The sequence below is a fragment of the Onychomys torridus genome, chromosome 3, assembly GCF_903995425.1.
Source record: "Onychomys torridus chromosome 3, mOncTor1.1, whole genome shotgun sequence".
Lineage (NCBI taxonomy): Eukaryota > Metazoa > Chordata > Mammalia > Rodentia > Cricetidae > Onychomys > Onychomys torridus.
In genome coordinates, this window is record NC_050445.1 from 110,130,489 (window position 1) to 110,143,437 (window position 12,949).

At 43.7% G+C, this 12,949-nt stretch overlaps 1 protein-coding gene across 1 annotated transcript in view; it reads left to right on the plus strand.

Moving 5' to 3' along the window:
- Nucleotides 1–12,949, plus strand: part of Kbtbd12 (kelch repeat and BTB domain containing 12) — a 74,997-nt gene that overhangs the window by 17,521 nt on the left and 44,527 nt on the right. The window lies entirely within an intron of this gene.

A 12,949-nucleotide genomic window follows, 5' to 3' on the forward strand; every position in this document is an offset into this window, starting at 1 on the left:
TCTACTGGAGACGATGAAAAAAAAAAACCCACCATGAAATGAAGGCTGTTATCTTTGGCTGTTTTCACAGCATGAAGCAGAGCAATTCATATACTCAAATATTAAAATTGTTTTATTTAAGAACAATTGTGCAACATAATTTATGATTACCTCAGTTAAGAGACTCATGATTATAATTAAGTTTTTCCTCTAGATAAATATCCCTTCCTTTGTTATAACCAGAAGGAGACCTCTTCCTAACAGGGAAGCTCAACTGGGCTAGACGTGTAATAAAAATGATAATGTCTTTCGGATGGCTGTGGGAAAGGACACTTTAGCGGCTACCTGAGAAACCCACTCTTCATAGCACGGACAAATGTCCACTGGTGAACAACAGGGAAATTGAAAGATATTGGTGAAATTATTAAGGCCACTCCACGTAGTCAAAAGGGAGGTTTATTTTGTGGGGTAACTTACAAATGAAGGGGTAGGTTGCAGGGTCTGGCAAAGGTATAGCGCAGTCCGGCGGTGTTCTCTGGAGAACTCTGCTCGGTCTACCTCCAGCGTCCAGATGCTCGGTCTACCTCCAGCGTCCAGAGTCTGGGAACCAAGAGAGAGACCTCCTGGACCCGATCATTGGTCTTCCCCTTCCTCCTCCGCCTCGCCTTGTGGGCGTGACCATTACCGAAGCCTCAGTGGGGGTTGGAACTTCCAGGCCAATGCTGGGATGGCTATCCAGTACCGAAAGAGGCCTACAGCATTTCTGTCAGTGAAAAAAGAGTATACGGACTGTGCTTCAGGAGAGGCAGGAAAGACCAGGGAGGGTGAGTGGTGGCAGCGGCTTGGGGAGAGAACGGGGATAGGAGAGCCCTGGTGCGGACGGGGCTAAGAGCGGTGCAGGCGCACGGGTCCCTGGCTTTTCGTGTCTCGGTGACAACACCCGACAGGAGCATCTGAAGGGTGGAAGGGTTAGTGTGATGGGTGGTTTCAGAGGGACTCCAGCCCACCGTAGAAGGGACATCAGCGTGGTCTGTGCCCGGGGGAGGCAGCGGTAGTTCACATGGGATGGACCAGGAAGCAAAACTGTGGCAAGAACCAGAGGTGGATATGACCTTCCAAGTCCCACCCCAAGTAATCTACTTCAGCCAGGCAGACCCTACCTCCTAAGGCCCCACAGCCTTGAAAATAGCACCACCAGCTGGGGGGTCAAGCCTTCAAACTGCAAGCCTGTGGAGGACATTTCAAGTTGAAACCATATCAACTAGGAACCACATTATGAAGGCCATGGATGAAGAATTAAGAAAACATAGTAAAATCAGGTGGTTGGTGGCACATGCCTTTAATCTCAGTACTGGGGAGGCAGAGGCTGGCAGATCTCTGTGAGTTTGAGGCCAGTGTGGTCTATAGAGCTAATTCCAGGACAGCTAAGGCTACATAGAGAAACTCTGTCTCAAAAAACAAAACAAACAAACAACACACACCAAAAAGTAGTTGCTTTGCCAGGTAGTGGTGGTGGTGCACACCCTTAATCCTAGCATTCGGGAGGTAGAGGCAGAGGGATATCTGTGTGTTTGAGACCACTCTGGTCTACAGAGTGAGTTCCAGGACAGCCTGGGCTACACAGAGAAACCTTGTCTCAAAAAAAAGGAAGGGAGGAGGGAGGGAGGGAGGGAGGGAGGGAGGAAGGAAGGAAGGAAGGAAGGAAGGAAGGAAGGAAGGAAGGAAGGAAGGAAGGAAGGAAGAAAAGAGGAAAGAAAATGTGCAATGAGAAACCACACAGAAGCAACTTGATTGAAGGATGTTTGGGGAGATCAAAGGCCAGGAGAAGCTGGAAGTGGGGAGACCAACTAGTAGCTTAGAATCTTGCTTCAAGATTCCCAGAACCAGGAACCAGATTCATGATCATCCAGTAAGCTTTGCCATAGGTAAAATTCACCCCAAAGTCACCTTACCCAACATTTGTGCTTAATCCTAAACTTACATATAAGCTTTGAAGTGAAGTGAAACTCAGTTGTTTCATTTCTGTAGTCTTGGTGCAGAGTTAGTTATTCACTCCGTGTGTAATTGGAATTGAGACAAATATACACAACCTTAAAATTGTTGATTTAGGTGAGTCACCGATACCTTGCAATCATTTTTGACTGTCTGCTTTAGGGTAGCTACATACACCCCACTGTGCTTGAAGATCCCTGCCAGTTACTGTGAAAATAGGCCCCCTCCTTACTCTCTAGTGGATTTAATACTCGCCGTCTCCTGGATAGACTGCAGAGTATCTCCCAAAGAGCAGCCAGTGGCTCCTCCTTTCCAGAGAGGCAGCAGTATGTGAGGAAGGCTCCAGCCTCAGAGTTAAGGGGAACTAAATCTTGGCTTCAACCTGACTCTGGTCTAGTAAATATTTTATTATTATAAGATTAATTATAACAGTTAAGTAAGATGTATGTCAGGTACCTGCATTGTAAGCATAACAGCCTTCCATTGAGCCTCTTGATGTTACAGATGGTTTTCATGAGAATGTGCACTGTCCCCCAAAATCTTATATGTTGAAGGCCTAGCCACCAGCCTGTAGCACTATTATGAAATAATAGAAATACTAGAAGGCAGGCCCTCATTAGGCTGTGGTGTCGAAGGACCTGACTGGAAAGTCTATTCCAGGCAAATTCTAACTAAATGATGACATAGCTGTATTGATGTTAGACTTTTAACCACAAATCTAGTTTCTACCTGAGGCAAATGGGCAAGCATTGTCACCCTGCCTTCCCACTGAACAGCGCTGCAGAGCATGGCCAACATGCAGACAAAAGACATTTGCCATTTGTGCATCAGGAAGGAGCACTGGAGCGGCTGTGAATCTCAGGGTTCCCCTCCTATGTCCGTTGACCTGTGTCAGCTGGAACCCAGAAGCCCACACTGTGCAGACAGCTCTGAGAGGATCCATGTAGTTCTGGCCTCCATCACTGGAAAGGAAACGTCATTCTCAGAGTGAGTCTCCCCACTGCCTCCCTATCTTCCCCCTCTCCCTCCTCCCTCCATCCTGCCTTGTCATTTAGGCCAATCACAGCTAAGTGTGGCTGGATGGGATGACTAGAACCCCAGGTTTCTAGCCAGAGAACCAGTACAGAGAGAAACTGGAGATTCCAGCCTCATGGACTCCGAGGTTCACCCCAGGTGATACCTGCCTTGACATTCTCATACCACAGACACTGAGAACTAAATCACAGACAAGCACAGCTCAGGCCTCAGCTGATTACCCAAGTGATGGACCTCATGAAAGCATCAAACAACACTGACTCACTTGAACTCTGAGCCAACGCAAGAATGACAGTGCATAGCAGGCAGCTGGAACCGGCACCTGACCAGTTTAAAGTTGAAGGGGTCACAGGGAGGGAAGGAGAGAAGACAAGAGAGGGAGAGAGAGGAGAGGTGATCATTGTTATCTCTAGCATTTAAATAAGCCCCAGAGTTGTATGATCAGAATACCCAGGGCACAATCCATTCTTATTCAACAGACCAAAAAAAAAAAAAAAAAAAAAATCACCCTGGAAAATCTTGAATCACTTGGAAAAAGCACCAGTAATGACAGAAAAGACATAAACACATGAGTCATCTTCCTTTTATTTTTTCCCCAGTATTTCGAGTCAGGGTTTCTCTGTGTAGCCCTGGCTGTCCTGGAACTCACTTTGTAGACCAGGCTGGCCTCCAACTCACAGAGATCCGCCTGCCTCTGTCTCCTGAAATTAAAGGTGTGCGCTACCATGCTGGGCATGAGTCATCTTTCAAAGTCCTTAAAGCAGTTACTCTAAAATACTAAAATATTTATATGTTTATATATAATGAACATTCTTAAAATACTAAAATAGAAAAACCTCAACAAAGAAATAGGAGATACAAAGAAAAACAAAGTAAAAAATTTTAAACAGGAAATAGTGTTCCACAAACCAAGATGTTCAGGGAATGGATACAAAAGCTGAGAGCAAAGACGGAAAAGAGTCAGCAAATGCAAAGACTCACTGTAGAAGCTAGAGTCTGGGTGACAGAGGAAAGTGTTCAAATCTGAAGATCTGCGGAACAACTGGAGAGGGCCTCCTGCTTATGTCTCTGGGATCCCAAATCTCAAATACCAAAGTGTAGGCCCCTCAAAATCATTTAATAATGCCTTAAGAGCTTCCAAAATTGTTTAAAGTTGTAAATTCACAGACAAGAAGCTGAACCAACCCCAAATGGAATAAATCCATAAAACCCACATTCATATCACATTGCCAACTAGTGGCAGAAAATAAAGGGAAAAAAAAGCAAACAGGCAAAATCCCTGAACTGTCTACAGGGGAACACAGACTGGGTAACTAGAGGTTTCTGCCCAGAAACCAGGAGAGCTCAGAGTTGGGCAAACACAGATAAAGGGCTAACAGAACCATCAACCTAGAATTCTGTATTCCTCCGAAAGCCTCCTTCATGAGTGGGCGTAAATGAACGTATTCAAAGATAAAGGAAAGCTAAGATACTGAATACTAATGTGTCTGCTAAGGGAAGTGGTTCAGACAGAAGGAAAAGGTGCCAAGTGAACACCCAGAACACCAGGATGGAATGAGCTCAGTAGAGATGGCAAATGTCTGGACAAGTGGCATGTTCTGCTCTGGAGATCTTAAAATATGTTTGCAGATTGAAAGTAAAAATTATTATATTTTACAGTTTTCAGTGTATATAGACATGAAAACATGACAGATTTATAAGGCATAAGGGGATGCATGGGGGACCTGTAAAGCATTAGTTCTTAGTAGACTATGAAATATTAAGTACATATTTTCTCGAGGGCTGTGTCTCACATCTGTAATCCTTGAACTTGGAAAGCTGAGGCAAGAGGATTGCTACAAGTTGAATTGAGGCCAACGTGGACTACAGTATAAGACTCTGTCTCAAAATGATAAGACAAAAAAGTACATATTTCATAATCTTTAAAGAAAAACTATTAAGAGGAATACTGCAAAATTTCAGTAAATACATGAGTGACTGAAAGAAGCTGAGGTGCTCCAGTGTGAGGCAGTTCTGTGCCCTTTGGTGGCTCTCTCTCCACTTCCCCCACCTCTCCAGCTCTGGTAGCCACTTATTCAGCCTTTTCTGATTCCACCTGTGAAAAGTCCTGTGGAATTTGTCTGGTTCTTGCTTATTTCATTTAGTGCACTGTCCTCCAACCTCACCCATGTTGTTACAGATGCCAGGATCTCCTTTTATTTATTTTCTCTGTGTATGTGTGTATATGCTGTGCTTATGTATGTAATGTGTGTTGGGTGGAGGAGAGAGAGAAAGAGAACGTGCCCCGTGTGAGGTCAGAGGACAACCCTGGGTGTTGGTCCTTGCCTTCCACCTTGTTTGGAGGCCTTGCCTCTGTGGTCTTCTGCCATCTTCACCAGGCTAGCTAGGTGCAAGCTTCTGGAGATTCTCCTGTCTCTACCTGCCCCCAACTTCCTGTAGCTGTGCCGAGATGACAGGCCTGCCACTTCACTCATTCTGTATGTGTATTCTGGGGATTTGAATATAGGTCCTTGTGCTTGTGCCGCAAAGATTCTGCCCTCTGAGCCTTCTCCTAGCACAGAGGTCCCTTCCTAAACCTAAATAATACTTGGTTTCTAGCTAGTCACCCATTTACAGACACTTAGGCTGTCTACGCCTTAGCTATTGTGAGAAGTTCTGCAACAAGAGCACACATACTGCTTTGAAGTACTTTCATTCCCCCAGAGGAGGAATTCCCAGAAGAAGGGTTCAGTGTACCGGTATTTTCACCTTTTAGGAATCTCAATACCGTCTTCCATAGGCTATACCAACTGTCATTCCTGCAAACCAGGTGCAAGGCCCCTGCTTCTCCACATCCTGCCAACACCTACCTTTTAGCTTTTGGACAACAAGCTTCCTAACAGGTGTGAGGTGAGATCTCACTGTGGTTTCAACATACTGAGTACCTTTTCTTGTGTCTGTTGGACATTGTATGTCTCCTTTGGGGGAAAAAGTTCGTTTAGTTCTTTTGCTCCTTTTTTAAAAAATATATTTTATCTTATTTTTTTTGGTGTGCATTTGTGTTTTTGTCATGGGTGTCGGGGTCCCCTGAAACTGGAGTTACAGACAGGTCTGAGCTGCTATGTGGGTGCTGGGAATTGAACTCGGGTCCTCTGGAAGAAGAGTCAGTGCTCTTGACCCCTGAGCCATCTCTCCAGCACGTCTTTTGCTCTTTTTAAGCAGGTTGTTTAGGTTCTTTACTACTGGGTTATATAAGTTCCTTGTGTATTTTGAATTTTAGCTTATTGTTACTTATGTGCTTTCAAAATACTTCTTTTTTAACTTTATTGGTTGTTTCTTTTGTCATACAGAAGCTTTTTGGTTTGATATAGTCTTTTATTTTTCTTTAGTATATCAGATTTGGGCATCATATTTTCAAGACCAATGTGAAGCAGCCTTTTCCTGTGTTCTCTTCTATAATTTTTATGGTTTCAGATCTTATGTTTTAGCCTTTGATCCATTTGAGTTGATTTTTGTGTATGGTACAAGAAAAGGGTCCAATTTTTTACATGTAGGTATACAGTACTCCAGCAGCATCTGCTGAAGAAACTCTCCTTTCCCCATTGTGTATTCCTAGCACCTTGTCAAAAAATATCTAACCATATGTTCAGCTTTACTTCTGAGATCTCTGTTCTGTTCTGTTGGGCTATGTGTGTATTTTTGTGCCAGAACCACACTGTTTTGATCACTATAGCTTTGTAATGTACTCTGAAATCAGGAAATTGTGTGCCAGATTCATTATTTCTCAAGATCTTTTATGGTTCCATATGAAATTATGAACTTTATATGTGAATTTTATATTATATATATATATATAAAAATATAAATTTTATATATGAATTTATTGTTCCATAAAACTTATGTGAACAATGTTGGGATTTTAAAGAGGATTGCTTTGAATTTTTGTGTCACTCCAGGTAATATACACGTATTAATCTCATCTGTTTTCTCTCTTTAAAAAATGTTTTAAGTGTGTGTGTGTGTGTGTGTGTGTGTGTGTGTGTGTGTGTGTGCCTGTAGGTTTGTGTAGCTGGCTGGGTGCAGTTGCCCTCAAAGGCATCAGATTTCCTGGAGCTGGAGTTACATATGATTGTAAACCTCCAGATGTGGGTGCTAGGAGCCAAAGCTGGGTGCCCTGGAGGAGCAGTCCAGGTTCTTAGCCGCTGAGCATCTCTCTGGCCCCTTGTTTGTCTTCTCTGACTAGTGCTTCAGTGCCCTGTTGTGTAGACGTGGGAACAACGGCAGCCACAGCCCAGCCCAGTTCTCTTGGGAGAAGCTCTTCTTCCTCAGCCCCAGGATCTTCACATTTAAGGAAAATTCTTTCTGCAGATAATGTTGATAGTTTTATTTTTAAATTACAAGTAGATGTTGAACTTTGTCAAATGCTTTGTGTCATTTATTATGTATCCAGCATATATGACTGCAGGCCAGAAGAGGGCACCAGATCTCATTACAGATGGTTGTGAGCCACCATGTGGTTGCTGGGAAATGAACTCAGGGCCTCTGGAAGAGCAGTCAGTGCTCTTAACCTCTGAGCCATCTCTCCAGCCCCCTTAATTTTTCAATCCTTTAATATTTATTTTGTGCAAGAATAATTAGCTTGTCAAAGGTAATTCTTATTATCCAAGGCAAACTGTTGATGTTCTGTGAACAAGAGCTTATTTTGGGTAAACATTTGTTACCAAGCTGGGAATGGATTGCTGTCACTTAGAACTTTGTCTTATGTTTATTACTGAGGGGGCCAGGCCTAAGGGAGGCTCAGTGGGGTGAGTCAGCTCACTGCATTTTAGAGAAAGAGAATGCCCCCCTCCCTGCCGCAATGGCCCTGGAGAATGCTGTTGCTGCTTGATTAATCTTATCAGAAGCTAGTCTGTGGCTGGCCTGTTGAGCCCATAGGACACTTGCCTTTTCCTAGAAGTGTGGGGCTTTTGTATGTCCCTGTTTGGATTTTTCATCAGTCAAGCAGCAAGGAGACTGACAGGAGCTGTCCAGATACCCACCACTGTTGCTCATTCTCCTTAAAGATGGGGTTTTGCTTGTGGATCTGCATGTTGAACAACATGAGCACATCCTGCCTTTGTATGTAAAGCATTTGTTGAAATATTTCTTGGTCAGTTGGCTGTGTAGATTTAAGACTTGATAAACACATCTAACTGTACAACACTCTAGTTAACAGTTACAAAGAAAAGATGGGAGAGCAGTCTGATGGAATGATGTGAAGTCAAGTCCCAGCAACGCCCTCAAGCTTCCTCAGTCAGTCTGCCTTTCATCTTGCTTGGATAAAAATTGCTCTGATTTATCTGTGGTGCTAATCCAGGTTCAGATGAAGTGTCCACAATGGCATAGACCTTCGTAACAACAGAAAATTCTAGGCTGTACTTTTGTTCATAAATACCTGAGCAAAGGAATTTAACCTGGTTTTCTGTGCCCTACGAGACCTGGGATTAACTGTTTTCTGTATCAGTCAAAGTTAGGGGTAAATTTTGAAGACCACTAAAGGCAAGAACTTCTGTGCCCGGGATTATTATCCTTGGGACTCTGTTCGTGGTGCTCATCTGTCTCAGGGAGGGCTTACCACCTTAACTTCCTCTCAGAGGACAAAGCCCCTAAGAGGACTGTAGGGAATTAATTAGTCCTGGACCTGGTGGACATCACAGACCTGAGTCCCACATAGAGAAAGAGAAAAGCGTGTGATCTCTGTGAAGCAGTGGGACCTCTGATATTTGTCTTTGGGTCTTGTAGTGGTCACCATTCTATTCCAGGGAGATTTTATCCTTCCTCTCAATGCAAGCATACATTTTTATGTATTTTTATTTTATTTATTTTTTATATTTTTATTATTATTTATTTTATTTCACATTCTATTTTATCAGTATTGCTAACATTGGTGTAAAATGTCTCTATGCCACATTCCAAATTAGCCACACAACCAATGTTTAGGTAACAGATTACTAGGTTAGACGGTCATCATCATTTAGTAACTACTAAGGAGAAAAGTACCATGAGAGGTATCTTTTTAAGTATCTAAAAAGTGAATCTGATTCTAGAAGACCCTGTTCTCTAGTCTGCCATGGACAGCTATCTTTTACATATAGTGGTTTTCCTGTGGACCAAATGCTTCTAAGGATTATCTGGAGAACCACACTTTAAGATCCCTGTGTTGGTCAGCTTTCTATCACTGTGACAACTGCCAGAGGTGGTTGGTTAACCTAAAGGAAGAAAGGATTTTCTGGCTCACAGTTTCAGAGGGGTTATTTGATCCCCTTGCTGCTAGGCCGGTGTCTTCATGGTGCTTCATGGCAGGAGCACATGGCAGAGGAAGTCCATTCACTTTGTGGCAGCAGGAATCAGAGAGGGAAGGGCAGAGACCAGAATACCAGTACTACCAATGGTAGACCTCCAATGGCCTAACTTCCTTCTTCAAGGCTTCATTTCTTTAATTTTTTTTTCAGAGCTAAGGAGTGGACTCAGGGAAAACTGAGGTCAACCCCAGGCCTCAAGGCTTCATTTCTTCAAGGTTCCACCACCTCCCAACAGTCCCTCAATACTGACAACATGCAGTTAGGACATGGGCCTTTGGTGGACACTCCAGATCCAAATTGTACTCCTTAATGAGCATACATCCAATTCTGGGGCCTTTCTGAGCCTTTGAAAATGCTTCTAGCCAGGCAGTGGTAGCACACGCCTGTAATCCCAGCACTTGGGAGGCAGAGGCAGGTGGATCTCTGTGAGTTCAAGGCCAGCCTGGTCTACAGAGCGAGATCCAGGAAAGGCACAAAGCTACACAGAGAAACCCTGTCTCGAAAAAAAAAAAAAAAAAAAAAAAAAAAAAGAAAGAAAGAAAGAAAAGAAAAAAAGAAAAAGAATAAAAAAGAAAATGCTTCTAAATCAGCAATTTTCTTTCCCAATGTATTTTTTTTCTAAGACTCTTATTTCAGGTTTGAACCCTTTACAAATAGAAATAACAAGTTTTGTACTACTTTCTTTTTTATCTACCTCCAGAAAACAAGTTTGCTAAAGTCTGCTTTGTAGGCAGACTTTTCTATCTCACCAGAGAGTTCCCAAATAACCACACAGAGACCTGTTACTAATTGTAAATGCTCGTCTGATAACTTAGGCTTGTCTCTAGTCAGCTCTTACAACTTAATTTAACCCATTTCTAATCATCTAAGTGCTGCCCCAAGGCTTGTTTACCTCATCTATGTGTTAAGGTCCTGGAGAAGTCCCACAAAAGACCATCATCCATGTATACAATTAACAAGAGCATTTATTATTCCAGCATGCTGGGGCCTGCCATCCCACACAAAGGCAAGATGGCAAAGACCCCAATTGGGACATGTGGGCTTCTTTTAAGCACAGCCATGGGGAAGTCCTAGAGAAATTAGGTCATTTTAGATATGATTGGCTTAAGCTAGTGGCAATTGTACTAGTACGTTCTAATTGGCTAAGGCTAGTTAGGGGCTGGTCAAGGCTATAGTTTTCCATTTGGGGGCAGGCCTGGACAAGTCCCAGGCTTTGTCCTTATGTGGTTATTTGCTGACTGTGGAGGCTGGCTGGCCTAATACTGCATGTATCAAGCCTCCTCATCCTTGCTAATGGGGAGGAGGTGTTGGAGATTGATTAATTTTCCTTTGTTTGTGACTCAGGAACTGCTTGTTCAGTCTCAGGAAACTGAAATTGAAGCCTGATCTCTGAGAGAAGACTGAGCAGCCTGTTATGGTGTCTGCTTGGTCCTCTCACTATAAACTTCCCGTGTTGTTTCTTCCAAGTCCCATGCTATCCTCTCGTACTCCAGCTTCTTCCCAGCATTCTCTCTGCCCCCAAAATCCTGCCTCGCCATTGGCCAATCAGCTTTTAATTAACAATGAGAGCAACATATCTTCACAGTGTACAAAAGGAGTATTTCACAACACTGCCTTTTGTTTTTAATTATTTGGTTTTTGTTTTTGTTTTTCAAGACAAGGTTCTCTGTGCAACCACTCTGGCTGTCCTAGAACTCACTCTGTAGACCAGGCTGGCCTCAAACTCACAGAGATCCACTGCCTTTGCCTCCCAAGTGCTGGGATTACAGGTGTGCTCCACCACTGCCTGACTAACACTACTTTTTTATAATCTATTTTTCCTTTTTAATTTGTACTTCATATATATGTGTGTGTATATATATATACATACATACACACACACACACACACACACACACACACACAGGGGAAGGGGAGAGAGAGAGGGAGATCAGCAAATGTTGTCCTCTGCATATGAGTAATGTCCGTGGCTGTGGAATCATGAAACTATTCATCCCCTGAACTAAGAGGACATAGATAACCTGGATGGTTCTTTACCCTCACACTGCTAGGCAAGTGCCAGGTTCTGTCTAGGGCTGGGGATGGAACCTGAGGCCTTGCTTCATGCCAGGAAAGTGTTCTGCCACCAAGCCACAACCCAGTCCTCAATCCTTCCTTCTGATACTAGTTACTGTTTCGTCATCTTTTGTGGCTGTTACAGTGCTCATGCAAGATTCTCTGTGCATTCTATGCAACATGCACAAGATCGCACTACAGACAACTGTGTATCTCTACAGACTATACATGAAATTAGGCCATGAGATCATATAACACACACACACACACACACACACACACACACACACACACACACACACACACACACACACACACACCCCTCCCAAATGTTACAAAACAGAGTTTCAGGTCTCTGTCATGGCGCTGGTACACACACACAATTTTACTTTTTCGCAGTTGGCCTCTGTGTGCTGGGCAGCGGTCTGGAAGTCTGACTTCCTGACCCCTGAGTGCCACTGTCGCACCACTGGGGATATATTGCCATGGTTGCTAGAGTTCGTCACAGCTGCATAGGACGGTTGACTGCTTTTCTCCCTTGGCAGCTGGCATAGCACCTTGTGAGACCCTGAGAGCTGGTCCTAAGTGAGGGGGTTTCCAGGGCAGTTCCAGTCCGGTTCTTCCCTGCCCAGCACCCTAAGTGTATGGCATCTTCACGATGAGTTCTGAAGGACAACAGTGATAGCCTGTATTGTTTTGGGAGACTCTTGGACATCCCAACCAACAATTCAAAGGGAGGTTTCCTATACTTGGCACTAGGGATTTTGTTAGATAGTCTATGGCTCTTGGAAGGATTGTTATGTACTGTGTATTTTTACGTAAATAGGAGGTGATGTGTTTGCCCATGGCTTTTTCAAACATCTGTAGTGTTATTTATTCCTTCTCCCTTCCCGACCCTCTGTATTCTTCCCTTCCCCTTCCTTAGTTAAAGCCCCCTGCCATTTTTAATTTCTTCCTTCACAGCACCTGTGTCCTATTATCCTCCTCACGGCAGTGCCTCCACTGCCCATGTTGGTCCCTTTTGCCCTTGCCTGGTTTGTGTCTACTCACACCACAAGAATCAGAACAGGAATCCAAACTTAAGAGAGAATATGTTGCATATGTCTTTCTGGGTCCAGGCCACCTCACTTACCAAGATTGTTTCTCTAATACACATTAAGTCACTTGACTTGACACTTGAGAGCACATTCTGTCAAGTGCTGGATAGTAAGTGTGTGGTAGGTGATAGTTAAAGTAATTATTATCACTTTAGTAAGAGGTCCAGCATGCACTAGAGCCCTGATGGTGATCAGCCCAGATACCTCTGTCTGGCCGCCTGAGGGGGCATCACTGTGCTGGGGCATTTCTTAGAGAACCTTACCTCTGCCTGCTTCTCGAACTACCTGCTGCCCTGTGTGGTGCACTTACGTTTTCCCATGGTCAGTACTCAAAATACTGTGCAGAATATGTTCTTGCTGCAGATACTGAAGACAAAAGCCTTCAACAGTTGTGTGCGGACCCTTATCCCAGCCCAAGGTTTGGTTTCAATTGTAAACAATTCTTAATTTGAGCCTCAGTTAAAATCTGCA